The sequence below is a fragment of the Anabrus simplex genome, chromosome 5 (genome assembly GCF_040414725.1).
Source record: "Anabrus simplex isolate iqAnaSimp1 chromosome 5, ASM4041472v1, whole genome shotgun sequence".
NCBI lineage: Eukaryota > Metazoa > Arthropoda > Insecta > Orthoptera > Tettigoniidae > Anabrus > Anabrus simplex.
The window spans coordinates 291,888,674-291,915,891 of NC_090269.1; positions in this window are offsets into that span (position 1 = coordinate 291,888,674).

A 27,218-nucleotide genomic window follows, 5' to 3' on the forward strand; every position below is an offset into this window, starting at 1 on the left:
GATACATACCCTTCAAAATTTTGCCTCGTATTTTGTTTTCCTTGCATCAGGCAAACAAAAGTTGGAAATACGTTAGTTCAATGTGATTCTAGCGTGCTTGTTTGTTCGCTTGTTGTTTGTTTATTAATACATCATGGAAAAACCACGTGGACAGAATTTTTCAACACCGTGATGCCTCATGAGAGGTATTATCAAATATTTCAGTCAATACTAATTGTTTTGAAGAATCGTGTTATCTAAACAGGTCGGAATCGTGTAAACGTTTAGAATTTGCTCAAAAGAACTGTGCTATGATGTTATTTTTATGTCGATGAACTGCCATTCATCACTGACCTATCTTGAAATACTGTAGGATTTGCAAACTCGTACCGAGGCTGTGTAATCTCCAATTTGTGCACAGACAATCAAGCATATGTATGGACTTTTTAAAAACTGAGAGTTATTACTTTTCTAAACTATGCTTCGACCGCATATACACAATTTGGACTTTTATGGCAACAGGACTGGTGCCTAATTAGTTTTTTTTTTGCTAGGGGCTTTACGTCGCACCGACACAGATAGGTCTTATGGCGACGATGGGATAGGAAAGGCCTAGGAGTTGGAAGGAAGCGGCCGTGGCCTTAATTAAGGTACAGCCCCAGCATTTGCCTGGTGTGAAAATGGGAAACCACGGAAAACCATCTTCAGGGCTGCCGATAGTGGGATTCGAACCTACTATCTCCCGGATGCAAGCTCACAGCCGCGCGCCTCTACGCGCACGGCCAACTCGCCCGGTGGTGCCTAATTAGCTTCTCTAGCTAATATTATGGCTGTGAGTTACTAAAAAACCCGTTAGGGACGGATAGCACAACTAGTGAAGGTATCGGCAAAAGGAAATAAAGGGTCATGAAGGGAGTGAAAATGGATGACACACGCTAGGCCTCGCAAACCTACCACCACCGAGGAGCAAGAATAGACCAAGATGGAAACACGAAAACATGGAGGCTTCCACAAGTACGTGGGAGCGATGTCAGACTCAGCTATGAGCCCCGTGGTCACCAATCCACGCTCCCAAGATGAGAGACACCGCGGCCCCTTTTATTCACCTCCTAAGACGGGATTACCGTGTGTGTATTCTAGCGAACTCACAGAAAGAAAAAAAAAGTGTGCATCAAGTTATCGCACCATTTGTCTAGTCATCCAGCTGTGAAACCACGAACGCTACCCCGGCAGGCCTCAGTGCTTAACTTCCCTGGATGGTACTCAGTATGCCGTGCTTTTATACCATGTATCGTTAAACGCAAGAAAGTGATGACATTTTGTACCCTTGAAATGTTGGGATATTTATTATCAGTGATCTTATCTAAATGAAGTAAATTTGTAATGCCTGACGTGCAGAAAGCAGTCGTAAAAATGAATAGAACCAGCGCCGTTTTCAGGATACTATAGCTCAAAATTACTAAATAATTGTTTATTAAATTGAAATATAATTACAAATACAGTACAGCATTATAATTATGTGGATGGCTTACTGATAGTTAGTGGGCACGTGGAAAAAAATGTGCTGAAGCAGATATACTTGATCTACTGGCCTGTATATCAGCGAATCACCTGCGAAACTGCGTTGCGTATTCATCAGGTCACTAAGTATTTACGATGTACTGGCGTAGCAAACAATCCTGGTATAAACTGGAACACATGATATTTGTAGGACATAGCATTGTCACATAATTTGTTATTGGTAAACTTCATTAACAGCTTATACGTACTTGAAGTACCATATACTGTTGTAAAATAATAATATCGCCCTCTTTATTCTTAGGAATGATGTTTCTATTTCAATTCCTTCTTGGTTATAGTTCCAGCACGACCAACCTTATGAATTTGTATGTGTGAAGGTTACAGATCGAAGTAAAATGGGTCGTAAGTCACAACTTCCAAATTTGACCTGGGACAGTTTACAGCCTATAAAGAAGAAGGATTATATTTCAGGGAAATAACAAGGACATTTATCAGATCAGCTAATTATCTGAACAAATTTAAGAGAAAATTGAGGATAAAAAGTTGCTTGAAAGAGCACCGAAGCTAACAACTAGACAAAAAGTGACCAAATCGTCACTTCGCTTTACGTCGCACTGACATTTCTTATGGCGACTATGGGATAGGAGTGAGAAGGAAGTGTCTGTGGCCTGAATGAAGGTACAGGCTCAGCATTTGCCAGGTGGGAAAATGGGAAACCACGGAGATCTATCTTTATGGCTGCCGACAGTGGGGTTGGAACCCACTATCTTCCGAATGCAAGCTCACAGCTGCGCGTGCCTGACCGCAAGGCTAAATTGCTCGGTAGAGCAAGTTGTTAGGAAGCTCAGTACTCGAGGATCAACGCTGGGACAACTCTCAAAAGATTCCGCCCATAATTCTACATTGTCGTGGACGGTCATTCAGAGTAACATTCCAAAAAAAAAAAAAAAACATTCCGAGAATAAGGAAGCACCTCGTATGGCGGTAACGTGTAAGAACAGAGTTAAGTGGGAAAAGAGCATGTGACACGGAGGGATAAAATGGAAACGTGTGCTGTTCAGTGATGAAAAGAAATTCCATTTGGATGGTCATGTTGGTTGGTCATACTACTGGCGAGACCTCAGGAAAGTAGAGCAAATTTTTATAAGACGGGGAAAGTCCCTTCTCGTGTGGTAATCGAGGAAATTCAAATATTTCTCTCCTATCAGGCCGTACAAAAAGCGAGGACTATCAGAAACTTCTTGAGACTACCTTTCTCCAATTTCATAGAACACTGGCACAGACAAAGCATTTTATGATCAATTCTATCAAATTGTACTTGGCATTTCGGAACATGTGCTCAAAATAGGATATTTTCCTGTGGTTTTTGGTTTGTATTTTCTGATTTCCTGGCTCGACGGAGGACCTCCTAGTTGATAACGCGGTCTACCTATGTGATCTTGAACATTCTGACATACATCGACATTGCAAAGACCTGAATTCTGTTCATAGACCATACTGATACCATAAATTAGCATTGGTAACGCGTTACACTTCACGACACGCCAGCGAGTTTTACATCGGAGATCTTGGTTTCACACGGAATGTTTTAATTTCAGAAGCACACTCCTTATGATACCAATTATATCAGGATTCGTCAACAAGTATGTACACACACTTTAATAGATGATATATGCGTATTGTTTTCAGACTTGCATTGAATTACTTATGGAATGTGTAGTATAGTGTTTTCTCAACAGACGTTGGTACCGGTATGGCCCTTATGACTAACATGTGACTTGTGATGGAGAATCAAAATGGTCTGGGCACGCTTGTGGAACGTTTGAGGACCTGAAGCGCATTTTGAAGTGGTAGTTCAAGTTTGTAAATGTCACCGAAGCTCAACGTGTGCGGAGGCGTGAATTTGCAACACAACTTCCAACACATTTGACAATTACACGGCTTCATGATGAAGTCTGAAACGCATGGTACCACTTGTGATGTGAACAAGGGAAGATCCGCAAGACCTCGTATAGCTACAAGTCCTCCTTATTCGAGTATGGCCTTAGAAAAATGTGCAACTTCACTTCAGAAGTCGTATACACAAAGCGCTCGTGAGACAGGGATTAGCAGTGTGAGTGTATATCACATTCCGAAAACCTGTAAGTGAACAACACAAGTACAAAGGTTATTGCACGAATTAATCAAGCACGATCCTGATCGCCGAATAGAGTTTTGTAGAATCTTCAGGGATACTGGATAGGATGAAGAGGTACATTTGAGTTCCCAGGAGGCTGTCCAGATTCAACACCTCTGGACTTGTACCTTGCCGTGTATCGCAGGAAAAAACCTACACAGGAGGGCCTTCGCCGTGAAATTACAGCAGCATGTGCAGAAATCCCCGCGAACACATTGACCAACGTTGTTTAAGACACTATTCGCCGTTGTGATGTTTGTCTGGCCACTAACGGCAACCATTTTGAGAATCGACAGTAACTGAACAGCTGCGGGAAGCTTGTGTTAAGTTCAGTACTAACACACAATAAAGAACCTATTTTCGCTAAAGTGCGTATACACTTTTTATGGACCCTGTATATATCAATAGCAGCCCCGCGGTGTAAGGGTAGCATGCCTGCCTCTTACCCGGAGGCCCCGGTTTCGATTCCCGGCCAGGTCAGGAATTTTTCCCTCGATCTGAGGGCTGGTTCGAAGTCCACTCAGCCTACGTGATTACAATTGAAGAGTTGTCAGAGGGTGAAAAAGCGGCCCCTGGAATAACGTGCGAGAGGATTCGTGTGCCGACCACATGACACCTCCTAACCTGCAAACCTGCAGATCTTCGGGCTGAGCAGCGGTCGCTCGGTAGGCCATGGCCCTTCAGGGCTGTTGCGCTATGGGGTTGGTTGGTTGATTGGTTGGTGTATACCAACGCTACTTTACAATGTTTCCGGACCGCAATACCTTGTCATATTCAATTTCCATTAATTGTTATTTTTATAGAAACTGACTTTGGCAAATTTGTGATGGTAGAAACGAAGAGAATGAATTGGGTCCAGAGAGGAATGTGAAGAGAAAAAAAGATTCCATCTAACCACCTTCGCTGTGCACAGGACAGATTTAATCAGTGCTGACCTACCGCATAACAACTTTTAGAAGGTAAATATTAGTTTGATTATGAACGTGTCTGATACGCAGTGCAATAGACGTTCATAGAAATCAGGAAAATGCTATCATAGGTTATTTATTTCAAACAATCGTCATTAAGAGAGACGTTATCCTTCAGAATACATTCAAATAAGCTGAACAGAAATTCTTATGTTGCTATAGTAATGATGATCCTTATACGTAACTTTCATGGTTCGATACGCTAGTTTGTTGTCCTGATAACCACTGCAATGCAGTGACTGCACACACAGGCTCCCCCTACATGCTCGAGTTAACTGTGAATATAAGATAATTTCTCACGTTATTAGCTTCTATCGAGCATCCATTACGGCGGATTGAGCGATCGATTGTTTTTGTAGTTTAAGAGTCTTTGTATGTAGGTAACTTGCTGTGTTTACAAATACCCTTAAAAGTGTCGGTGGCAGTGGTGGAGGTGGTTGTTATTATTATTATTTTGAAGTTTATTTTATTGGTTTTAGGTCCCACTAACTCCTTTTACACAGACGCTGAGGTGCCAGAATTTTGTTTCGGAGGAGTTGTTTTACGTGCATCCCGCTCCTTGGTTAAGCGGACAGTGCCCTGGTGTACGGTCCAGATGGTTCCGGATTCGATCACCGACCGGGTCAGGGATTTTAAATGCGTATGATTAACTTGTCTAGCTCTTATTGTGTTAAGAGGAAGTACAACTGGACAAACATCATCTATTTACATTTGAATGAAAACCTACAAACCGTTTTCCAGTCATTGATTAGGTCAGGGATGGAATGAATGAGCCCCATCTCGCGGCGAGGATAGGAATTGTGCCGGCTGCCGAGGCCTGCCGCATTCCTCTGGGACAATGATTAATGACTGGCGGATGAAATGAAATGATATTGGGTAGTGTTGCTGGAATGAAAGATGACAGAAAAAACTGGAGTACCCGGAGAAAAACCTGTGCTGCCTCCGCTTTATCCAGCACAAATCTCACATCGACTGACCGGGATTTGAACCACGGTATCCAGTGGTGAGACGCCGAAGGGCTGCCGCCTGAGCCACGGAGGCCTCCTTATTTACAGTTATCAGAGGAAAAAAATAGGAGAGGGTGCACAGTTCGAAAAATGAAGACAAAAGCCAAGAAGTGCGGAATACCATCGAGTCGAGAAAGAATAAGAGTTAACGAAGGGAGGTCTTTTAAGGTAGATGAAAATGAGGAGCCTAACACGAGTAGGTGGAAGTTACCGAATGAGTTGGCCGTGCGGATAGGGGTACGCAGCGCAGCGCAGCGCTGAGCTTGCATTCGGGAGATAGTGGGTTCGAGTCCTACTGTCAGCAACCCTGAAAATGGTTTTCCGTGGTTTCCCATTTTCACACCAGGCTGTACTTTAATGAAGACCACGACCGCTTCCTTTCCTATTCCATCGTCGCCATAAGACCTATCTGTGTCGGTGCGAGGTAAAACAAATTATAAAATTAACTGGAAGCGATGCCAGGACTCAGGTAAGGGCCCCGTGACCACCAATCTACGCTCCCATTGTAAGAGCCCATGGGATCTCTTTTAGTCACCTGTTACGACAGCCAGAGGTTACCGTGAATGTTAGTCTTCCGACACCCCCCACAGGAGAATCGGCGACTGGATGATTATGATCGGGTTACGTACAACACATCACATTGCAAACAATCAGAGAAACACACAGTAGTGATCCATAGGGTTGGCGTCAGGAAAGACACTTGGTCGCAAAAAAAAGGCCAGATCCATATCAAGTACAAACATGAATAAACTGGGAAAGCGACCAGGAAGAAGTTATTTCACGTGCCAGTAAACCTACCAAAATGATGCATTTGACCACCTACAAATACCACCAGATTGAACTGGGTTCGAATCTACCCGCATGGGGTATCAATCAGATAATCATACTCTCTTAACAGTAAATTGCAAGAGAAAAATGAAGGCATTCGATTATTCGAAGAATAATGAGATTGTACGGAGAAAGGGAAAGGCCACGAACGATGTGAAAATGAAATATTCCCTAGGCTTGTAAATATACTACGGCCGTGATCTGTAGAGAACATGAGTTGAACAAAAGAGATCACTTAAGAATGATGGAAGTGAAAAATAAAAGCAAGTAATATCGGACTCGGTTAGGGACCCATTGTCGTCAATCCACACTCCCAAGTTAAAGTCCTCCATCCTCCATAAAACAGAATTTTCTGCCATTTAAGGCTTTCACGGGCCACAGATATCGGAAGATCATGGCGGAGTGTCTACACGGTCCTGCCGAGTTAGCAGATAAGTACCGTTAACCTGCTAAAGGTGAAATGTTCGACTGTTATCGAAAAAAACAAGTACTCCCAGCAAAAGTGCAATATATTTCGGCGTACCGTAAAGAAAGTGCACTACTTTAGGTAAAGTGAGGACATTATAATTTACTGTACTAATGTAATGTTCTTGCCTGTTAAACCGGTAGCCTCAGGTTAAATTCGGCCAACTCAAATATTTTGATCTAGGTGTGAGTGTTTCGTGAGTTTAATTGAGAAAAGCTACCTGGTTTGAGAGTGAACCTGGTCACAAAAGAGAAGCAGTATTTCATTTAAATACATTTTAAAAACTAGTTTATAAGACGTAATCGAAATGGATGCAAAGCAACACATAAATTAACAATAACAAGTGGAATGTACAACTAAGCTGGAAAACTGAAAACAGCCAGTACGTGGATTAAAGGTGCATATTTCTCAAGTTTTAATGTTAAAAACATTTCTTTGCAGACAAAGTAGGAGTCCCATACTACGAAAAACAATTTCAAACAATTTCCTTGCCGAAAGTTGAATGGCTGAAGGGTAATAATAATAATCATATGGCCTCAGCTACCACATGCAGACATTTCAATTTGACGCCATCTGGTTGTCTGGTCGTCAATTTCAACGTTCCGTTTTACTCTAAGCCCACTAGATGGCAGACCGAGTAAATCGAAACCCTCTTGGGCGTCTATGGCTGAGATTTAATGAATTTTGTCGGGTTAACACCAAATGTGTGACCAGATATCTTTTACATGCCGACATCGTACGACATGGAGTGTCGAATGGACTTTTTTCCGCCCTCCAAAAATCCGACTACCTCTGCCGGGTTTGAACCCGCTATCTTGGGATCCGGAGGCCGACACTCTACCACTGATCCACAGAGGCAGGTGGCTGAAGGGTGTGGAAAGGTTTCAAATCGTTAGTCTTGTATATACTACGAAACTAAAGAATCAAATTTCGAAAATTCCTTCCAGACTAAATGCAGTTACAGCCTAAACTCGCTTGTTTCTTTACTCGTTTTCTCTTTCATTCATATTCTAGCCAAATTAACTTATTTACATAATTTTTCTGTAATTTGTTCCTTGCTTCAATGCATTCAGGCCTTTTTTTTCGATTTTTTGAAAAATGTCTACACTGAATGTAGTTATGAGGGCTCTAATCGACCGGATAACGATGATTAAAAATAGGATTGGAATTTTTAGGATTAAATAAATATATATTCTCGCACGTTATTCGTAGCTCATATCCTTAGGATGATTTCAACATGATTTCAACGTTGAGTTGCCTGCCTGAAGAGCGAACTGTAGAATTATCCTTTCCTTTCCTTTTTTTTTTTTCTTTTTTGGCTGATCCTCATCTATCTTTCCGAATTATTATTAACGTATCTGCCCTTTACCCGTTGGTCACGGGTTCGATTCTTGGCCATTTCAGGAATTTTAGTTCTGGAAAGACGCCAGAAACATGGTTCTATCAATCAACAACTACTGATCTGCATTTAGGGCAGTCGCCCAGATGGCAGATTCCCTATCTGTTGTTTTCCTATCCTTTTCTTAAATGATTGCAAAGAAATTGGAAATTTATTGAACATCTCCCTTTGTAAGTTATTCAAACCCCTAACTCCCCGTCCTATAAACGAATATTTGCCCCAATTTGTCCTCTTGAATTCCAACTTTATCTTCATATTGTGATCTTTCCTACTTTTAAAGACACCACACAAACTTATTCGTCTACTGATGTCATTCCACACAATCTCTCTACTGACAGCTCGGAACATACCACTTAGTCGAGCAGCTCGTCTCCTTTATCCCAAGTCTTCAAAGCCCAAACTTTGCAACATTTTTGTAACGCTTGTCGGAAATCACCCAGAACAAATCGAGCTGCTTTTCTTTGGATTTATTTCCGGTTCTTGAACCAAGTAATCCTGGTGAGGGTCCCATACACTGGAACCATACTCTAGTTGAGGTATTACCAGATACTTATATGCCCTCTCCTTTACATCCCTACTAAAACCCTTAAATACCCTCATAACCATGTGCAGAGATCTGTACCCTTTATTTATAATCATATTTATGTGATTACCCCAATGAAGATCATTCCTTATATTAAGACCTAGGTACTTACGATGATTCCGAAAAGGATCCTTCACCCCATCCTTGGGGTTCTCAGCACTGTGATACTAACTAAGAATCTGCCTGTTACGAGAGGCAGCGAATTCGGTCGTGGAAGCTAAATAATTCTACTGAGGGTGTCGTAACACTGACCACGTAACATTCCAATATCTCCAGGTCATCTGGTTAGGCAGCGGACATCTTGGCAGGCCGAAGGATTTAATAGCCCATAAGCCGTACAAGTTAACGAAAATTATAATAAGAAAGGGGTTATCTTGGTCCTAGTATTTTTTTTTAATTTATTGGGTCAGCAAGTGTGTGGAATTGGCCCAGCTATACGGCGAGATACCCTTCATTACGCCAACCCTATGCGAAGAGATGTAATCACTGTTGAGTGTTTCTGCGGGGGTTACAAGTATAATGAAGTTTAAGCAAGCGGAAATTGTTATCAGTGGAATTCTATGTAGAAGGGATACTGACTGGAGGGTGATTAGGGATTTAAATGAGACTATGGAGTGGGTATGTGGTAAACTGGGAGCGAAATTTCTAGATCCTAATGGGTGGGTAGGAGATAGGATCTGCGCTCAGATGGCCTTCACTTAAACCGCAGTGGTACGTATAAGTTAGGAAATTTGTTTGGAAGGGTAATAGGGAGGTATATTCAGGGAAACGGGGTTGTCTAGGGAGCAGTGATAAGGGTACAGAGATCTGGAAGTCAAGTAGGGATGACATAAAATGTTAGTGTTGATCTGTAGAAGTATTGTAAAGAAAGGAATAGAATTAAGTAATGTAATAGATATATATTTACCAGATGTTGTAATGGGAGTTGAATCATGGCCGAGAAATGATATAATGGATGCAGAAATTTTCTCACGGAACTGAAGAGTGTATCGTATAGACAGGATAGGAATGGTGGGAGGTGGAGTATTCATTATGGTGAAAGAAGAATGTGTAAGCTACGAAAAAGTGAAAGATGAGAAACATGAAATTCTAGGTGTAAGGCTCATTTCTAGAGATAATAGGCAACTGGATGTCTTTGGGGGTGTACAGACCGGGAAAGGGTAGCGCTGACACGGATTCAGAATTATTTGATAATTGGGAATGAAATGCGAACGACAGGAAGCATGATCAACATTTGGCAAATAAACTAATATGGGAAGGACAGGTGATTCATAAAGTGATGGAACCAACTAGAGGGGAAAATATCGTGGACGTTGTGCTGGTAAAACCAAATGAGCTCTATAGAGAAACCGAGGTAATAGATGGTATTAGTGATCATGAAGCTGTTTTTGTCGTAGTTAAAAATAAATGTGTTAGAAAGGAAGGTCTTAAAAGTAGGACTATTAGGCAGTACCATATGGCTGAAAAAGCAGGCATGAGGCAGTTTTTAAAAAGTAACTATGATCGGTGGAAAACTGTAAATAAATATGTAAATAGGCTCTGGGATGGGTTTAAAGTTATTGTTGAGGAATGTGAAAACAGGTTTGTACCTTTAAAGTTGCTAAAAAATTATAAGTCCCACCTTATTATAATAGAGAAATAAAGAGACTAAGAAGGAGGTGCAGATTGGAAAGAAATAGAGTCAGAAATGACTGTGGAAGTAAGGAAAAATTGATGGAACTTACTAGGAAATTGAATCTAGCAAAGAAGGCAGCTAAGGATAACATGATGGCAAGCATAATTGGCAGTCATACAAATTTTATAAATGGAAGGGTATGTATAGGTATTTTAAGGCAGAAACAGGTTCCAAGAAGGACATTCCAGGAATAATTAATGAACAAGGGGAGTGTGTATGTGAGGATCTTCAAAAGGCAGAAGTATTCAGTCAGCAGTATGCAAAGATTGTTTGTTACAAAGATAATGTCCAGGTAGAGGAGGAGACTAATGTTGAAGAAGTATTAAAATTTGCATATGATAACAATGACTTTCACAATAAGATACAAAAGTTGAAAACTAGAAAAGCGACTGGAATTGATAAGATTTCTGGGGATATACTAAAGACAATGGGTTGAGATATAGTACCATATCTGAAGTACTTATTTGATTATTGTTTGCTTGAAGGAGCTATAGCAAATGAATGGCGAATTGCTATAGTAGCCCCTGTGTATAAAGGCAAGGGTGATAGACATAAAGCTGAAAATTAAAGGCCAGTACGTTTGACATGCGTTGCATGTGAGCTTTGGGAAGACATTCTTTCTGATTATATTAGACATGTTTGTGAAATTAATAACTCTATAGAAGGCAGTTCGGTTTTAGGAAAGGTTATACCACTGAAGCTCAACTTATAGGATTCCAGCAAGGTATAGCAGATATCTTGGATTCAGGAGGTCAAATGGACTGTATTGCGATTGACCTGTCTAAGGCATTTGATAGGGTGGATTATGGGAAACTGCTGGCAAAAATAAGTGCAATTGGACTAGACAAAAGAGTAACTGAATGGTTTGCTATATTTCTGGAAAACAGATCTCAGGGAATTAGAGTAGGCGAAGCTTTATCTGACCCTTTAATAATTAAGAGGGGAATTCCCCAGGGCAGTATTATTGGACCTTTATGTTTTCTTATATATAAAAATTATATGAGTAAAGAAGTGGAATCAGAGGTAAGAGTAATAAAACAAGTTACAAGATGGTGAGCAACTGTAACGTGACCTCGACAATGTTATGAGAACGAGATTGACTGTACTGAAACTAGACAAAAATATCGTTCATACAGGAATTCTGACTCGGTCAGCTTCAGAAAGGAGACGTTTTATTCAAAGAATAGATTTGAAAATCCACATCCCGTTTCCATTCATTCGACTGGGTCAAGAATGGAATGGATGAAGCCCCCATCTAGTGGCGAGGATAGGAAATGTGCCAGCTGCCGAAGCCTATCGCACTCATCTGGGGCAATGATTAATGAATGATTAATGAAATGAAATGATATTGGAGAGTGTTGTTGGAAAGAAAGGTGACAGGGATAACCAGCACGAATTACTCATGGAGCGACCAGGATTTGAACTACGGTATCCAGCAGTTAGAGGCCGGCGCACTGTCGCCTGAACCACGGAGGCTTCCCAGGAGTAGATGTAGCACCTGTTAATCCACATATACCATTCGTTCTTAAATGAAGGCAAATCTTGTAAATTTGGGCTTCTCTGTCACAATACTTAAGTCACCAGGAAAAACTTTAATGTTGGGGCAAATCTCTTCACTCCGGTGTTTGGATAGTTGTATGTAGCTTTCTAAAGGGTATTCAGATTGTAATCTGCAACTGCACTCAATATGGTTTGTAAGGAAATACTCTAATACCTGTTCTGGCCATTCAGATGCCATATAAGACTTGGATAGTGTTACTAGTGTAAAAAATACAAGACCATTTAGAATTTACAATTGCTAGATAGTTAATTCAACTGTTGCAGACAGGCTTACATAATACTTATTTTTACAGTTATTCTACATAACGACGATCAATCCTCGGTTTGCAGGAACATGTGTTTGTACTGTATGCAGCATATTTCATCCCTTCCAGTCATGTAACGCGCTGCTAATATTTCACCACTTATTATGTGTGTTTTCAAATGGATAATTGCCTTTTGCGTCGCTCTGTTGAAGGTAACTTCCGATGGCAGCGTCAGATGCGGAGTTCGAACACCAGACCGCAAACCTGTCAGCGCGCAGCGGGTAACTCGCCCTTGATGGTTCCGGCTCAATCTGTCAGCCACACACTGGTGATTGATTAGTGCTGTTCCTGGTAGGTCCGAGACCAGTCCTGCTTCTTCAATCGAAGTGTTCTTGTACAAGAACATGCTCGCTCACCAGTAACCAGCGCAGCTTCATACAGGCTCACACTTCTTCATGGTTGTTGGACTTACTGTTGAGTTTCAAAAACACCTCAATACAGGGCAATATAATTTTCTTTACTGACCTGAAAAAGTTCACATTTTTGTTGGCTTTGAACAAATAATGAGCCCTTAACATTAGCAAAAAGTATACTTTTCTCTCTACAAATACTCTTATAATATAATATTGAAATAGTAAAAGAATTCAAATATCTCGGAGAATGGATTAGTTGGAATGCTGTGCAACGCAAAGCAATGGAATCCAGGAAAAATGAACTTGGAACTGGCTTCCAAATAACAAAAGGTGCATACAACAAGAAATACATTTTATGGGGGTCAAAACTTAAACAATATTAAACAGTGATTAAACCAGAAGCACTATACGCAGCAGAAACAATAAACACGAATTTCAAAGGCCAGATGGAGGAACTTAACTTCATTAGAAAGAAAAAATTTAAGAAAGATCCAAGAACCAAAATTTCAGGATAATAAGATAATGTACATCAAGAATGAAACGCTCTATAAGAAAATATAAAACCGAGCTCGATAACTGCAGTAGCTTAAGTGCGGCCAGTATCCAGTACTCAGGAGATAGTGGGTTCGAACCCCACTGTGGGCAACCCTGAAGATGGTTTTCTGTGGTTTCTCATTTTCACACCAGGCAAATACTGGGGCTGTACCTTAATTAAGGCCATAGCCAATTCCTTCCCATTCCAAGGCCTTTCATATCCCATCGTCGCCATGAGACATATCTGTGTCGGTGCGACGTAAAGCAAATAGCACAAATTTAAAAAAATTAAAAACTCGCAGATGTTTAGCGAAAAAGAAGGATACATTTCTACGGTCATTTTCTCAGAATAAACTCTAATAGATTAACCAAACAAATCATTGACTTCTTCCGTAACCGCAAAACAAAACCCAACTTGTTTAAAGAAACTGAAAAAACCTAGTAGTATTAAAAATTACAGAAAATTCACTATTCGATCGAACAGCTGAAGTTATAAACTAATGACGAAAATATAAGGTTCCAAACCCATTATCTCGGAAGATGAGAGGAAATTAAAATCAGGAAGATAGAATGAAGAAATACTGGGCACTAAGCAAAGAACAACACACGGAGAGATGATTGATTCAACGTACCCGAAAGAGGGTGAAATTAAAGAATAATATATTATATCTTGTAGGTTGAACAGTTATAATATTATTGGATTTTACATCCGACCTTTACGGAAGACGCCTAGGTGCCGAAATTTTGTCCCGAAGTTCTTTTACGTGCCACTAAATCTACCTGCCAACTTGAGCTCAGAAGGCCAGCGCTCTACTCTCGGAGAGAGAATGATATGAAAATTAGCATTTCGGAAACTAAAGTGATGTCAGTATGGGAAAAACTAACGAGTATTGAATGGGAGGTAGGTAATACAGAACTGGAATAGGTGGATCATGTCATTAATGTAACTAATGCATCGAAATGCTGCTTTGGTGCAATATCGTAATAGTGATAGATACAGATTATTATTATTATTATTATTATTATTATTATTATTATTATTATTATTATTATTATTATTATTATTATTATTATTATTTCATAAGATACAGGTACTTTTGTAGATAAAAATCTGGCCAAGTTGGAGGCACGTTGCCCTCCATCACATTAAACCACTCCTATAGCACAAAATTCCGACATCGTGAACTTTCCCACAAACTATGGTAATTGAGAGTATGTTAATAAAATATTATTATTTTTATTATTTTTATTTTCTTCAAAATATTCACTCATTTAATGTAGTCTTTAAATTAAATGGAAACTGTCATAACCAATGCAGAGTTGAACGTACTTACAACGTGTGAAAAATCTGACTACCTGTTTGCATAAGATGTCACGACTATCAACAAGTTTCATGTAGGTACACATCATAGATGCTGAGAAAACTGCTAATTTGAAGCAGCTCTTAGGTAGGTGTTTACTTTACGAGATGGCGAGCTTGTTATTTTTGTACTAAGTAAACAACGCAAAGATGGAGCAGATGGTAATGTTTGTAGTGTTCTAGAACTTGAATATTTAATGTGATACGTAGCCTTCAAGAATACTTACGAGGTTATCACCTCCTCATATCGGTGGGTTGAGGATTACACTGTGGCATACATTAGAGTCCTTGACTCTATATACATCGTTCTCAGCTCCTCTCCCAGTCTCGCCTCTAAATATTTAAAAAATCCATTGAGAGACAGATTTCTTGATACATTCTTCGTGAGGATGTCGCTCCGTCAACGGTGATTCGAATTCGCACGCTGGGCTGTGTGAATCTAATGAAGAGAGCCGGGCTGAGTGGCTCAGACGGTTGAGGCGCCGGCTTTCTGACTCCAACGTGGCAGTTTCTATAGTGGCTCAGTACAGCAATATTTGAAGGTGCTCAAATACGTCATCCTCGTGTCGATAGACGAACTCCTGCGGGATGCAATTGTGGCATTTTAGCTTCATTTAAAATCGTGAAAGTAGTTTTTGAGATGTAAAACCAATCACATGGTAATCATTAATAATTATATTTTCTTCACTAGCGTAATTTCCCGAAGGGTTTTGATCACTCAATACATTATCTAAATATCAGGCCACGTATTCCAATTTATTTTTCTTCTGAGTTCATTGTTTTATCGTCGTACACGACCTCATGTTCGGCCTGTGTAAGGGCTCGTCCTATGCACGTTACCAGCGAATGTATTGGTGCTTGCGCAGATGTGATTCGGACAGTGAGTCGCCTTCTTGTCTAAATAGCAATGGAAGATACATTGCTTCGGATGGAAATAAAATTGCGATGGCCATTGTAGACAAGCAGTCATGGCTGTTCAGAAAGATGCTGCCCCGTGTCTCCACCAGGAAGTGAACTTGGATAACCATAAGACCCTATCAATGACGGACAGTGTAGATGTTCCAACCAGTTTGTTTTCAGGGCCCGAAGAGTCCGGTCCTATTGTTATTAAGCTTAAACCCACTCATCTTTACATACAGATCTATCCTACGATGATGCTTTAATCCTAACTGCTAGAGCGCAGGAACTGCATTTCAACGTGGACCATCATATTCACAGGAAGGAATATTGATTGAAAATGAAGAACGAAGGGACGAAGGAGATGATCACTGACAAGCAGACTACAAACTAGCCCGATGTGAGGGTGGTAGCTGGTTTCGAGTTCATTGTGCAATTCATCCATGTGGGATCTGTGGCATCCAATGCAGGATGTTCTGACGAAATAAAAAAAGGGGCGGTTATATACAAAATTGAACAGAATTTGGGAAGACCGATCAGTAAATAAGAACTCCAAAGTGCACTTTGTCTACTTTCTTATCTTCCTCAATGCAACCAATGCAGTCATGGACAATAACATTGGCAGATGGAAAGGAAATTGAGAGTTTTGAAATGTGAATGCCTGCGCATTCTCCATGTACCTAGGACTGAACATCAAACCAACGTGTCTGCGCTGGAAAATTTGGGCATGCGGACAACACTCGTCCAGAAAATTGGAGAGGCCTGTGTCTGACACAGAATTTAGGACATGTCGTCAAATGAACTGATATCAGAAGCAAAATTGTTGTAGAAGACATGCTCATCGGTAGGAGACACTGAGGGAAACATGAAAATCAATGGATGGATCAGGTGCAGTCTCTGGTAGCAATATCTCCCCGTGAGGACACTTCATATGGCACTAGATCACAAGATCCGGCGAGACTAAACTAGGAGAGTCAACACACGAGGCGCCATCCTGTCCTATCAAGAAATTAGGACTGAACAGGAGACCCCACTCCTAGAGCCAAACATTAGAGATCTCATGTTACCCTTCCCTTTCTAAATCTTCCGCTATGTTTTTAAAATTGCTGTCCATTATCAATAAATTAATATCGATATCTAATCATAATTGTGACATTTAATTCGAAACTCACAATGCCTTTCAAATATAGGGCATAATTTTACTAGTGTTGAACTAGCATGAGTTATTATTATTATTATTATTATTATTATTATTATTATTATTATTATTATTATTACACCTTGATGTTACAGAGGTCCAGGTAGTTACTAGATGACTAAAAACAATCAAATCATATCAAAAGTGGTTACGTGCCAGAAGTGACCGTGCCGGTTGTGACCACGTCAAAATCGTGCCGTTAGCGACCGAGAGGATTAAACATCGTGCCGCATGCGACCAATCAATCAATCAATCAATCAATCAATCAATCAATCAATCAATCAATCAATCAATCAATCAATCAATCAATCAATCAATCAATCAATCAATCAATCAATCAATCAATCAATCAATCAATCAATCAATCAATCAATCAATCAATCAATCAATCAATCAATCAATCAATCAATCAATCAATCAATCAATCAATCAATCAATCAATCAATCAATCAATCAATCAATCAATCAATCAATCAATCAATCAATCAATCAATCAATCAATCAATCAATCAATCAATCAATCAATCAATCACTAATGATCTGTATATAGGGACGTGGCCGAAGCTGAAGACTGCCTATCGGCTGTTTACCTAGTATTTTCTTAAATAATTTCAGAGAATTTTGAAATATATCGAAAATTTTCCTGGGTAAATTAGTCCAGTCCCTAACTCCTTTCCGTATCTACGAACTTTTCCCGAATTTGTGGTCTTGAATTCCAACTTCATATTCATACTTTGATCTTTCCTACTTTTAAAAGTACCACTCAAACTTATTTGTCTACGAATGTTATTCCACGCCATCTCTCCACTGACAGCTCGGAACATACCGCTTATTCAAACAGCTCGCCTCCTTTCTTCCGACTCTTAGCGTAACGGTGCAAGCTACAGACCTGCAAATTACTGGACTGTGATTCTCTTTCCAAGATCTCTTGTGATAATTTTGTGCATCACTTACCTTCCATCCTGTATAGACTGAAATGTGCTTTGATTATTTAACATGATCCCACAAAACTTCAAAGCACCTAATTAAATGCTACCACTTCTTTTGATTACCTTGAACGTTTTCAATTTTTTTTAGCGTATGGCTTTTAGTGCTGGGAGTGTCCGAGGACATATTCGGCTCGCCAGATCTGAAGCTGCTTTTCCCGGTACACCCCCTTGGAGTGAGCTAAATGTACTACCGCATGAGTATATTGTCTGTGGACGAAGGTGTAATTGTACGGGTTAGGAATGGTAAGGAAGTGGTCATGACCATGAGAAAGGTACTATTCTGTCATTTGGCTGGAGACTGAGATGTTTGGTACTTTCTCCCAGATATGGAAACACAGCTCCATATATGGACTTGTTGTAGGATAAAACGTAAACGCGTCACCATATTTCGTGTTGTTAAAACCACCAGCTTTCCCCGGGATTGTTGCGTTAAGTAGGGGCAGTAGCTGCTTATAGGAGTGGTTTAAGTGACATTGCACATAGTGCTGGTACTTCACAGTATATTCTTCAAAAGCAACTTAGGAAGACGCTGTTCTGTCGTTTCTGTTTCCAGAAAATCCAGGGACTGATCCTGATGATCCCCAAGAACTGTATTTATAGATAAGGTAACTGAAATGCAAATATAATCTTCGTTAAAATACAGAAGGACGTTCGGAATCTCTGGTGACGAGTTTGAAGGTCACTGGCGGCGCTGTTATCAACTTGATCACGTCAAAATGGGGAGTGAGGATTCACGTCAGTACTGAGAACATGTGTGTAGAGTTTCGTGACATTGGCTGCAACGATGCCGAAGCGGGAGAGCTACATAACAGTCTTTCCCGATGCTAAATATAGCTATTCTGCAATCCCATGAATGTACAAGAAGCGTGATTTCTTGGTATCAAAGAACGAGATCAGTGCTGTATTAAATAAATTGGCAAAGGCCGACTGGGCTTAATTCCAGAGGAGGAAAAACAGGAAAATCCACGACCAGCCACCAGCCGTACACCAGAAGTGATGAGGAAAGCGAAAGCCCTTGTCTCAGGTGGTAACCCTGCCCACGAAAGGACGTAAGTTGGGGATGGTTGTTTTAACAATTACCACCACAATCAACAAGGACCTGCAATTAGAAATGCGGCATAAGCGCCGAGCTCACAAGCTGTTGCCTCATCGCATCTCGGAACGTCGCACTAACTCAAGAAAGCTGTGATGAGCCATTCCCTGAATACCTCAATATACGTAATATGGTAATCTTAGCAACGCATCAATTATTCGCATGCAAGAAGCAGGGTACGAACTCTGAAGTTCCGTTATAGGCAAGCTGGGAGCGGTATGGAATGGAATATTCCAGAGGGTAGCTCTCCAGTTTGAATTCGAAGCGAGTCGTTGCCACGGTTACTATGCACGCTACCAGCGTTCAAACTTTCAAAATTTACTGACTTTTGTGTGAGAGTGGCTAGATTCAAACGAAGAGAGCTCTACAATAAGGTGCGAGGATGACCAACTTCGAACTCGCAGTAATGCATCTCGAGATTGTCAGCGGTCATTTCCCCATTAAGCTAGGATTCCACAGTTCCAAACTAAATAACACCTGCAGTCATAACTATCATTCACTCTTGGATCCTAATAATGTCATCTCGAGTCTCCATTTAATAATTTCATTTGAACGAGAAGTCGTTGTTAAGGAGAAAGCCGGTGAACCGTCACCCAGCCACCCAGCCGTAGGTGGGCCTCGTGATACAAAGGGGTAGGTGGTTACTAAAGGAGCCCTGGTGGGGCAAGCGTCCTCACTCTTCTGAACTTGGTGATGCGAATAACACGTTGTCCGCGAACGGGAGACTTTCTTTGTATTATCAAAGGACCGTTATACACCTGTGCGCGTTTATAGTTAACTTTATTTTCATCTCTAGCAAGACAATTACAGGACAGTTTTAATGTCCTAAGTTATAATTCGCCGTGTTCATAGACCACGAGTTGGTCACGCGAAGATGTTACTTAGAAAATCAAATTAATTAAAGCTCGAGCGTTGCGCGTGAGATTGCTGAACACCCGAACTGTGGCCGGTATCTCACAGCGGTTCGTGAACGCGTTACATGTGTATCGTGTGGATCTCGTACATTTAGCCACTACATAAACTTATGTCGATTGGGTTGAACCTTTAAACTGATGACACATACTTCGGACTAATATTTATGTGTAGGCTGAGCCAATTACAGCCTAACATCAGGATCGGCATCGTGTAAAGTGTACACGTTAAGCGGTGAAGAAGTTGGTACTAATCTACTTGTATTCTGCAGAAACCCAGGAGAAAATCATGGATGAACGTGGTATCAACGTCCGGACCTGCCAACCATTGTGTAGCACCGGAATTATGAGCAACTAAACAGCCTAGACATGTGGCTGTGGAATCCGGGGTGAATGACGACTGACTACGAAATATAAGTACCTAAATCCAATGTTAAATGGCATGATATCAGTGTAGGAAAAGTACATTCAGGTTAGGGAAATTAGCTACTATTTATTCTTGTTAAATATCAGCTATTACAGCTGTAGTCTGATTTGTTTCATGTAACGGTAAATATTTGGCAAAGGGGGTGTGCATGCTCTTCACCTATGCCACTTGTACATATTTATATTATTTAAAAGGGTAGAGGGTCACGCCTTAGGATTATTTGTCTGTTTGTATTCATTTTGGCTTGTGTGTATTTAAGTTATTCCACGTTTGCTGTAGTTATTTGGGGAAGAGAGTCATTGATATGAACAAAGGCTATCCGCCAACAGCGTTGGGTAATTCACGTACTTAGCAACATAATGTTAGGTAATTCTCTGCATGCTGTATTAATATTATTTCAGCTGTCTCGGAAATTGGTGTGGGAGCTTGACCTTCGTTGAGATAGTTAGTTTCTTTTAAAATTGCGGGAAGGCAAGTCAGGGATACCACTTGGGGATGAACCCAGAATCATTGAGATGACAGGCTTGACATGCTTGAGGATTGAAATGAGGCATAATATATGTGTTAAGGCGAGATATGCCTTTGAGAATTGAGGAAGCCTTATATGCGTGAGTGCTAAATTAGCCAGCAGAGAAAGGTAAAGAATGCATCGGCTAGGTAGAGAATGTGTTTGTCATTTGTTTTGCCTCGAGAATATTTGTGTAGCAGGCCAAGACCTGACTACTTGCAGTACCGTTAGTTCAGTGAACCACTGGCAGAGAACATGTCTCCCCTACTGCGTGAAAGTGAAAGTCGCCTTGAGGATGCCTTCCCTCGACAGCTCAGTGTTTGTTTTCCTCAACAGCTGATAGTTACAGAGCCGAAAATACTGACAACTTGGTGTCTGTAAGACGCAAAACCTGACGCCATCTGCATATCACGAGGTCGACTCCCCAAATATCATAATTAGTGTATATATATATATGTGTGTATGTAGTTCTTTCCACAGGTGTGATCTTCTGCATTGTTTATGTGATTTTATGTCTTGTTGTGTAAATTTTGGTGCATGTCAGCTCGTCGGCTGATTTCATTGATATCCATTTCCGCCTGGACTGCTTTGGTGAGCCCGCGAGCTCATGGTCGAAGCTGTGTAGTACGTAAGTTAATTAGGGAACCCACTAAGCCATAGTGTCTTTATATGTTTGTATCCGCAATTTAGACGGACTGTAAATATTTGTATTAGCTATTTTACGAATGTATTAGTCCTACCGGTTCATCACAGAGACGTTGTGTTAAAACAAGGCCTACGGGCAATCTTATTGGATTTATGGCTCTTATCCGGAGTAGTCAACCAATCAAATACGATGGGTCAAATAATTTAGTCGTCAAATAATTTAATCGTCAATTAATTTTGTCGTTAGATATTTTATTCGTCACTTTTTAGGTCGTTGACCGTTCGTATGTCAGCTGTTATAACGTCAGTTCATAATTAATTAACCTGTAATAGCTAAAATTTTAACCAATCAGCTTAATTATATTGACGACTAATTCCCCTGTATAGTCACGAGGATTCACTGTAATTCAATGGGCTTGAACCCGATCTTGTTTGCTTGTTTATATTATAATAATTCGTGTAAGCGCTTTACGCAGTGTAATTTGATTATATTTACGACTGGTTTGAGGTCGATTTCAGTAATTCTTAAACTATGTCAATTAGCATGGACCATTTGTATGTTTTTCTAGGGATTAATAAATCCATTTTACCCCATAAGCGTTTCTCATTTCAATATATATGTCCATTCTTCCTGTCAATATACTCATTAGTATAAGTATAGATTAACTTTTTGAGTCGCCCAAAATTCATCGAACAGGACCACCGCATTACCGAACCCTGAGTCTAGTCGGCAATAAAGACAGGAAATGGTACAGTATAAGGGCTATATGGCAGGTTCAGATGGAAAAATATAGTGACATTAGACGAAGCATATGTGTACCTTTGTGAATGTAACAAATTTCGCTCAAAAAACTATCAAACTATCAAAAACTATCAAAAAACTATCAAACATTGTATAAGGAATGCCAGGAAAGTTTTCCAAGTGGTTTCATCGTTGGATACTGCTACAATGGCAAGTTAACCATTCGCCGTGTCGCTAATAATGTGAAGGTGAAATCTACATACTATCAACAAGAGGATTTAACACCCATTTACAACACATATAGCCCATAACTGTATGGGAAGGCGAAAAGTCAGGTATGGGTACATCAAGATAAAGCATCCAGCCACACCTCTCGTTCGGCTTGTATTTTCTTAAAGAGAATGGAGATGGAAACTGGAGTCCGTGCAATTCCTTTTACTGACATTCCGGTAAAGGCATACAATAGGTCACCCTCTGACTTCTGTGCATTTGGACTCTTAAAAAGGACCTTAGGAAACAGACGTCCACACACTATCATTGGCCCCTGGAAAGTCAATCAAGAAGAGTGGGATAAGATAGACATGCTAGCTCTGCGAAAACTTCTGCTGCAATGGAAATTACGTTGTCGGGCTATAGCTAGAAATTCTGGATTTCCACCTGAAAATGATCGTTGGTGGATGCTTTGTTTTTCATAAGCTAATTATCCTTCAAATATCGTCCCCAGATATCCAAAACCACCTTCTGTATAACTGAACATATGTTATTCTGTGAACCATGTGACCTTGCCGCGGTGGGGAGGCTTGCGTGTCCCAATGATGCAGATGGCCGAGCCGCAGGTGCAACCATATCGCATGGGTATCTGTTGAGAGACCAGACTAACAAATGGTTCATCGAAAGAGGGGTACCAGCCTTTCGGTAGTTGCAAGGGCGGCAGTCTAGATGATTGACTGATACGGCCTTATAATAATACTCAACATGGATTAGCTGTGTCGATACTGCTACACGGCTGAAAGCAACGGGAAACTACAGCCGTAACTAACTCCTGAGGACATGCAGCTCTCTCTGTATGAATGATGTACTGATGATGGCTTCCTCCCGGGTAAAATATTGCGGAGGTAAACTAGTCCCCCATTCGGATCTCCGGGTGGGGACTACGCGAGAGGGGGCGATCATCAGGAAGAAGGATACTGACATTCTGCGAATCGGAGCGTGGAATGTTAGAAGTTTGAATCGTTGTGGTAGGTTAGAGAATCTGAAAAGGGAGATGGATAGGCTAAAGTTAGATGTAGTTGGTATAAGTGAAGTACGTTGGCAGAAAGAACAAGATTTTTGGTCAGGCAACTACCGAATTATCAACACAAAATCAAACAGGGGAAATGCAGGAGTTGGTTTAATAATGAATAAGAAAATAGGGCAGCGGGTAAGCTACTACGATCAGCATAGTGAAAGAATTATTGTCTTCAAGATGGACACCAAACCAATGACCACCACAATAGTGCAGGTCTATATGCCTACTAGTTCAGCGGATGATGAAGAAATCGAAAGAATATATGAGGAGATAGAAGATTTAATACAATATGTAAAAGGTGACGATAATCTAATTGTGATGGGAGACTGGAATGCAGTGGTAGGCCAAGGAAGAGAAGGTAGTACAGTAGGAGAATTTGGGCTGGGACAAAGGAACGAAAGAGAAAGTCGGCTGGTTGAATTCTGCACTGATCATAATTTAGTCCTTGCCAATATTTGGTTCAAACACCACAAACGACGGCTGTATACTTGGACGAGACCTGGAGACACTGGAAGGTATCAAATAGACTTTATTATGATTAGGCAGAGATTCAGAAACCAGGTGTTGGATTGCAAAACTTTCCCAGGAGCAGAAGTGGACTCTGACCACAACTTGTTGGTCATGAAATGCCATCTGAAGTTGACGAAATTGAAGAAAGGAAAGAACGCAAACAGATGGAATCTAGACAAGTTGAAAGAAAAGAGTGTGAGGGATTGTTTCAAGGAACATGTTGCACAAGGACTAAATGAAAAGGCTGAAGGAAACACTATAGAGGAAGAGTGGACAGTCATGAAAAATAAAGTCAGTAGGGCTGCTGAAGAAATGTTAGGAAGGAAGAAAAGATCAACTAAGAATCAGTGGATAACTCAGGAGATACTAGACCTGATTGATGAACGACGAAAATACAAGAATGCTAGAAATGAAGAGGGCAGAAAAGAATACAGGCGATTAAAGAATCAAGTGGATAGAAAGTGCAAGGTAGCTAAGAAAGAATGGCTGAAGGAGAAGTGCAAGAATGTCGAAGGCTGTATGGTCCTGGGAAAGGTAGATGCTGCATACAGGAAAATCAAGGAAACCTTTGGAGAAAGGAAATCTAGGTGTATGAATATTAAGAGCTCAGATGGAAAACCACTTCTAGGGAAAGAAGACAAAGCAGAAAGATGGCAGGAGCATATCCAACAGTTGTATCAAGGTAAAGATGTAGATAATTTGGTTCTAGAACATGAAGAGGCTGTTGATGCTCATGAAATGGGAGACCCAATTTTGAGGTCAGAGTTTGACAGAACTGTGAGTGACCTCATTAGGAACAAGGCACCTGGAATTGATGACATTCCCCTGAATTACTGACTGCTTTAGGAGAAATCAGCATGGCAAGGTTATTTCATTTAGTGTGCAAGATGTATGAGACAGGAGACGTCCCATCCGATTTTCGGAAGAATGTTGTTATACCTATTCCCAAGAAAGCCGGTGCTGACAGGTGTAAAAACTACCGCGCTATTAGTTTAGTATCTCATGCCTGCAAAATTTTAACACTTACTATTTACAGAAGAATGGAAAAACAAGTTGAAGCTGAGTTGGGAGAATATCAATTTGGCTTCAGAAGAAATGTAGGAACACGTGAAGCAATCCTGACTTTACGTCTGATCTTAGAGGATCGAATCAAGAAGTACAAGCCCACGTACATGGCATTCGTAGATCTAGAAAAGGCATTCGATAATGTTGATTGGACAAAGCTATTTATGATTCTGAAGATGATAGGGATCAGATACCGAGAACGAAGAATTATCTACAATCTGTATAAAAATCAGTCTGCAGTGATAAGAATCGAGGGATTTGAAAAAGAAGCAGCAATCCAGAAAGGAGTGAGGCAAGGATGCAGTTTGTCCCCTCTCCTTTTCAATATTTACATAGAACAGGCAGTAAAGGAAATCGAAGAGAAATTTGGCAAGGGAATCACAGTCCAAGGAGAGGAAATCAAAACCTTGAGATTTGCCGATGATATTGTTATTTTATCTGAGACTGCAGAAGATCTCGAGAAGTTGCTGAATGGTATGGATGAAGTCTTGGGTAAGGAGTACAAGATGAAAATAAATAAGTCCAAAACAAAAGTAATGGAGTGCAGTCGAACGAAGGCAGGTGATGTAGGAAATATTAGATTAGGAAATGAAGTCTTAAAGGAAGTAGATGAATATTGTTACGTGGGTAGTAAAATAACTAACGATGGCAGAAGTAAGGAGGACATAAAATGCAGACTAGCACAAGCAAGGAAGAGCTTTCTTAAGAAAAGAAATTTGCTCACTTCAAACATTGATATCGGAATTAGAAAGATGTTTTTGAAGACTTTCGTGTGGAGCGTGGCATTGTATGGAAGTGAAACATGGACGATAACTAGCTCAGAAAGAAAGAGAATAGAAGCTTTTGAAATGTGGTGTTACAGAAGAATGCTGAAGGTGAGATGGATAGATCGAATCACGAATGAAGAAATTCTGAATCGAATTGGTGAGAGGAGATCGATTTGGCTAAATTTGACGAGAAGAAGAGATAGAATGATAGGACACATCTTAAAACACCCAGGACTTGTTCAGTTGGTTTTTGAAGGAAGTGTAGGTGGTAAGAACGGTAGGGGTAGACCAAGGTATGAATATGACAAGCAGATTAGTGCAGATGTAGGATGCAATAGTTACGTAGAAATGAAAAGGTTAGCACAGGATAGGGTGGCATGGAGGGCTGCATCAAACCAGTCTATGGACTGATGACTCAAACAACAACATGTTATTCTAGTATTCAGAATTAACTGATTGTACATCTCCCATCCCACATTCAACCTTAAAATATCTCTTGCATTATTTATGACCCATCAGTGTTTCATCTGTGGAAGTAATATCTCTGTTTATAGCATTCCAAATTATATATTGCACTGATTTAGTTTTCAACGACAAGTTCTTGAGTTGGTTTTTACCTTTGTGCGTGATGTTATGTAGGCATGTTTTATTTAAACTTTCGTCATAAAATTTGACTTATTATCATTTGAAAACCTTTCACGGAATCGTCGGGATTGTTCTCCGTGGAGGCTTACGTAGACTATATTTCCCAACGACTAATTCAGTGTACATAATTAAATATTGTGCACGGTTTTCGGTTATAGCAGTTCACTATTTGAACAGAATTTCAACAGAACAAAGAACAATTTCATTCCCTACCTGTAAGCAGTGCTGTAAATATTTCGCCTTTTCTCTAACCTTCTCTTGTTCTGATTGTTCTTATTAAAATGAAAATTTGGTTGTCAACACCAGTGACATCCGGCACGATTACAGATTATGCGGTCGCTAGTGGCACGGGTCGCATGCGGCATGGTCGCATCTGGTACAACACCTCTTGAGTAAACACAAAGATCGTATATTTATTCTTATTTATTTTCTCGATGATAGCATAAGATAGCAGAAATGCGAACCCAGTTGCTTTCTTCTCCTTGATGATAGCTGACATAATTGGCGCAATCACTACTATAGACACTTAACTATTAAAGCTTGGTTTTCAAGACAACGCATTTGAGGTGTGAGGCCTGTAGCCGCGTCTTATGTAGGCCTATCAGAACTACTAGACATAATAAGGGTGGATTATATAATTACGAGGTGTGTGGTCTGTCCAGCTTCGCAGAGATAACAACGCTATGTCATCTTGGACAGATTCCTGCCACCATATTTATATGATAATTCGATTTCTACTCTGCATCGAGCATCAAGATTGAGTTTTCCTGTCGAAATGGATGAAAAGCTGACTGGAAAATATACGAGGTGGCTACACAC